Source organism: Notamacropus eugenii, chromosome Y (assembly GCF_028372415.1).
Source record: "Notamacropus eugenii isolate mMacEug1 chromosome Y, mMacEug1.pri_v2, whole genome shotgun sequence".
Classification (NCBI taxonomy): domain Eukaryota; kingdom Metazoa; phylum Chordata; class Mammalia; order Diprotodontia; family Macropodidae; genus Notamacropus; species Notamacropus eugenii.
The window spans coordinates 8,213,379-8,219,378 of NC_092880.1; positions in this window are offsets into that span (position 1 = coordinate 8,213,379).

Consider the following 6,000-nt stretch of genomic DNA (forward strand, 5'->3'; position numbering starts at 1 on the left):
AAGAGCTTGTCCTCTTTTGGTACAGTGCTGATGAGGATCAAGAGGTCTTCACATTTTTTTTCTTCTTTGTCATGGTGTGAGCATACACGCTGTTGATAGTGGCATGGAATTTTCCTATAGTTGGGAGTACGTTGTCATGACTTTGCCTTTCATTCCTTTTGAGAGACATACAAACTTCCTGACGAGATCAGTTTTGATGGTGAAACCTACACCAGATTCATGGCACTTCCCACCACTGTGATCACTCCAGAGAAATTTATTTTTCGCTCTGACTTCACTAAGCTGGCTTTCCTTTGCTAGCCTTTTTCACTCCGGGCTGCTATGTAGATATATCTGCTGAGTTCTCTCACAGAAAGAACTGTTCAACTTTCAAGATGACTGGATCTTGTGTTTTCCATAAGGATCACACATTTCATGTACTGATAATGAGTAAGATCATCTTCACAAAAGGTTTTCTATATATTTTTGCTAGTGTGTGTTTTGACACAGAGTAGTATTCACACCTGCTTTGATAAACAGGCCAGAACTAGATGAAGCAGACACTTTTTAGGGCACCTTTTGTGGCCCGTTTTACAAACCATGAGGCGAGTGGTGTGATATTTAACAAAGGCTGCTCAGACACCCAGGATTCTGCCAAATTCCACTGCCGCTTCAGTCAGAGAGAAGAGGACTTTGTGGTATATCTTAACTTTCTTCTTTGTCACTTTCATGTTGTGACAGGACCGTAAGGTAGGTAAAAAAAAATGGTAAACAGTATGTTGATATCTTTTGACGTGCGTATAAATTGGATGTAAGTGGGCGTAAAATTGTAACAGTCATCTGTCCCACTACTTCACATGGGGTGTGGCTACTGAGAATGCTACAGCTTTCTTTGAAGCGCAGGCAAGAGTTGAGAGAATCAAGTTGACACCAAAGATGGAAAGCAGCCCTGGAAAGGATTCTATACCTTCTACATCAAAAGTAAGCAGTTTCCCCTGAACATCCTACATCATTCACACTTGTATATGTTTGCTTACCTTGCAGTATACTTTTCAGGGATGTAAACACAGAAGATGCGGTTGATGCACATATTCTCAGAGCTAGCTCAGTGTTTGAAATGCTCTAAAAAATGTGTGGGAGAGAAGAGTTATTAGTTTGCCTACCAAGCTGAAATTCAACCAAGCCCTTGTACTGACCTCATTGTCTTATGCCTGTGAAATCTTGAAAATATACCAGTGTTATTCCAGGAAAATGATTTTCTGCCATTTGAACTGGCCTTAGGTGATTCTGAAGATCACCTTGCAAGCTAAGGTATCAAACAAGGAAATCCTTTCTCAAAGTGAACTGCCAAACATTTAAAATCTACTACACAGTGTGACTTTCATAGACTGGACACATTGATACAATGCCAAATGTTCCTTTGCCTAACAGATTATTTTACAGAGAACTCACACAACGCAAGCACCCACATGGAAGCCAGAAGAAGGAATACAAAGAGACTCTCAAGACCTCTCTGAAGAACTTAAAATAAATTATGAGACATGAGAAGCATTAGCACAGGATCACCCAGCATATTATGCTTGCATCAAAGAAGGTGCTATGCTCTCTGATCCAAGCCGATTTGCTGTAGCTCAAAAGAGGTATGAGGAAGATGTCAGAGTGAGAGCAACTACTCACCTCTCAACTCTTAGACAAACTCCTTCAGATACCTGTAAAAAGAGGATCTGACTGGATTTTGGAGGAGAATCCAATGGCAGACAGATTGTGGCAGATTCACAGCGCAGGACTGACTGGAAGGTCGACCGGAAGGATCTGTTCCATAGGGCTGGAGGAGAGCACAGTGAAGCGCACAGGCTGTACCAGTGCATCCCAGCCAAGGCAGGGCTCAGCAGGAAGCCCTGGGCAGTTTGAAACAGTGTCTGCATTGCAGAATCTCGGGCATATCATCCCAGGATGTGTATCCAGCGGAATCCAGAGAGTGAGAGCCACGGAGTCCCATGTAACTGCTGGGGCTGCTCCTGAGACTATCTGCCTGCAGATAAAATGTCAGTAAGTTACCTACTTGAACTTCCAGGAGCCAAGACGGCGGAATGACTGGTAAGCACTCTCTCTCTCTCCCCCATGGTTGACCTTGAAAGAACCATAAATCATTTTCCCTGAAAAATGCTGGAACAGAGGGATCAGCAGAAGGGGCAAAGCCTCTTAGCACATGAGGCTAGGAAAATTGCTAAGGAGTGTCCCTCTTGCTGTGGCTGAAGGGAACCAGTGCAGGACTGGAGCTGTCCCAGACATCCCTACCTCAGCAAACTGGGAGAAAATTGTCAACACCAGGACTCCCGGTGTGCCTCAGCAACACAAAGGAATCAGAAAGACACTAGTGCAGACAGGATCACCAAATGCTTAGCTTGCCTATGCTCTAGTTCAGCAGAGGAGACCTGCTGTAGGCAGACCACTCTTCCCCCACACTTAACACAGGTAGCTCTAGGACAACTCCAGGGAAACCCAGAAAGACCCAGCAATATTATTTCTCGGACTGTACCCCCAAGAGATCATAAAAATCGGAAAGAGTCCCACATGTACAAAAATATGTAAAGCAGCTCTCTTTGTGGTGACCAAAAACGGGAAATCAAGGGGATGCCCACCAATTGGGAAATGGATGAATAAATTGTGATATACGAATGTAATGGAATACTATTGTACTATAAGAATTGACCACCAGGAAGACTTTAGAGAGATCTGGAAAGACTTACATGAAATGATGTTGAGTGAAAGGAGCAAAACCAGGAGTACTTTGTACAAAAAAGCAACCACAGCGTGCGAGGAATTTTTCTGGGAGACTTAGTACTTCGTTGCAATACAAAGACTTAAAAAGTTCTCAGTGGACACTTAAGGCAAAATGCCTTCCACATCTAGAGAAATAATTATTGAATTCAATAGGAGAATGAAGCAGACTATTTTCTTTTGTGTTATGTTTTGTCTTGCTTTGTGATTTATTTCATTCATTTTAATTCTTCTCTGCAAGACTAAGGGGAAAATGTATTTAATAGGAATGTATGTGTAGAACCTATATAAAACTGTATGCCATCTCAGGGAGGGAATGGAGAGGGAGGGGAGGAAGGTAAAAGAAATCTAAGATGTATGAAAGTGATTGTAGAACACTGAAAACAAATAAAATAATTTAATTTAAAAAAAAGAAACATAAGATGCTAAAATTTAGAGATGTCTCCTCCAAAAAGTTCGCATGGGCTATTTCTACACAACCTGGGGTAGAGTCCTCCAAGCTTATATTGGTCTGACAAGAAATGGTCAGATACACTGTGCCTTACCCAACATAATAATATCATTTTTGTACTCTTCAAGAGTGAAGGATAAAAATAAACCATATGCTGATGCATACTTTTTTTGCTTTTTTTAGAGGTGGGGTGGGGACAGTTAGGTGGTTCAGTTGATATATCACCAGACCTGGTGTTAGGGAGATTTGAATTCAAATCTGACCTCATAATTTCAGATACTTACTCCTTGTGCGACCTTGGGGAAGAAGAAGGAATGACCAAGGCTACCAACCAGTTTGTTTGAATCTATTCCAGAGAGAAGACTACTAACCTCAAAGGAAGAAGAGTTTAAATTGGAAATACCCTTCATCGTGCAGAAGCGCTATCTCACGTTTGTTTCAGTAGAATGTTTCTAATTGTCTATGAAGTTTGAACGTGATTGTAAGATACTTCCCCATGGATTGCTGTCCTCAACCAGCCTGAAAAGCACCCTAAAATACAGCTATTTGGAGTAACTTTATTATGTGATAACATAGCTGATTGGATAAGATAAGAAGCTAAAGGGGAGAAAGAAAAGGTACCCTGCTGTTTCAGTATATCAAGAGAAAATCAGGTCAGGCACATGCATCTGTCCATCCTTTGGGAAATAGTTTGCTCCAGAATGTCAGTCCCTTCGGATGATTTGGATTCAATTTGAGACTTATTGAGAAACCACAAAAACATGTCACACTTTGTTAGATTTGTTCAGTTTCATGTTATCACCAAACAAACACAGAAATCATTTTGTTTATGACCACGGGAATTGGGAAACTTATTTGTAACATAATTTGTCTGTTATGTATTGGTAAAGTTGCATTGCTCAATATTGTATCTGAAAAAGGGCCCTCTTGGTTGAAGAAGTTTATGTAATTTTTGGAATCGATTTCCAGTCATATCAGAAAAGGACACATCTAAGAAAGTCAGCTGAAGTTATCTATAACCCACCAGTAAAGAAGGAAGTGTTTTATTATATTTATATAAATAGAAGTTCGTTCTTAACAGTTATGAGTAAGTACTATCAGAAAGTATGCGTGAACTAGATAAAATTCTTCTCTGTAAGGATCAAGTAGGTCTGGAAACATAGAAACATACACACACACAGACACACACACACGCGCACACACACACACACACGCACGCACACACACACACACACACACACCCTCTGGCCCTGATCCTGAGAGTGTGAGACAATTATACACAGACATGAGAACACTGTTGAGTATATATTGTCAAAGGTACCTTATTGATGGAATTATCATAATTCAGGAATATACCATTCCCATTTATTTTCTTGTGAAAATATGGCCAACATAAGCACTGACAGTGGAGAATCAGAGGTAATATTAGGAAGGAGTCCATGGAAAGAGACTTTTGAATAATATATTTAAAGGGAAAGATTCTTTCAGTAACTATGAGTGTGACTTTTTTTGATGGCACTATTTTTTTGAAAATCATTTTTGTGATATTTCAGTTTTATGAGAGTAGTTTAAAATGTTTGGAAATCATACAGGAGTACTAATTTGTGGTCAAAACAGCCATACTCTGGCTAACTTCTTGCCAATTATATGAAGAATTTCTTGAAATTTCAACATGAAAAGTCAGAACTCAATTTGACTTTAACAAGTGGAATATGGTGTATTAGTTTAAAGGGAGAAACAAAGGCTAGAGATGGAAGAATGTCCTTAGAATATAGAAGACAAGATACTAGAGGAGAGATATTAGAACATATTTGTTTTATATCTCCTTCCTTCCTTTCTCCCTTTCTTTCCTCCTTATTTCCTTCCTGTCTTCCTTTCTGCCTTGCTTCTTCTGTTTCTCTCTCTCTCTCTCTCTCTCTCTCTCTCTCTCTCTCTCTCTCTCTCTCTCTCTCTCTCTCTCTCTCTCTCTCTCTCTCTCTCTCTCTCCCCCTCTCTCTCTGTTTCTTTCTGTCTGTATCATTGTTTCTAACTTTTAGGACACAAGCTGAATCATTGTTATTTCATCTTTAAATTAGTATAGACTTTGTGGAAATCAAATAAGAAATATGCCTAAATAGTCACTAAACTGCATACCTTTTCATTTGGTGATATTCACCCAGAAATACATAACCACTTCATGTGAATTTATCCATTCAATTAATGTTTATCATAATTCGTAGACATGTATATTAAAGCAGAAATCATTATAGTGTTGTCCTTTGTATTAGAGTTAGTTTTGAGTGGAGTTCAACTTAGAAATTTGAGGTATTGATGTCCACTTAAAGTAACATAGAGTTATTGGTAGGTCAGTTATTGTAAAGGTAGAAAACACAAGTTGTAACACCTGATTGAAAGTGTTAAATAAGGGAAATATAGGAGTAAGTATTAATACAAAGCTTGTAAATATACATGACTAGAAGGATGTAGCCTGTCAGGAATAGGGGAGTTTGGAAGAAGACTGTTTTGGGTAACAGTTGCTGAGTTCCATTTTCTATATGTTGAGTTTATGTAGATAGGAAGTGTATTATTTGGAAATGTCAGATCATCTGTGGCAGGTGTACCGTTTAGAATTAAGAGAATAGGGATGGATATACAAACATGGAAGTCAATTGGATAGAAACATTTAAAATTTTTCTATTGACAATATCAAATCTTGAAAAAAGTGTAAATAGAAAATAGAACAAGAAAGAAAACACTGAGAATAGATATAGGTTGACAGAGTGATAAAGATGAGAAACGAGGAAAGGAGA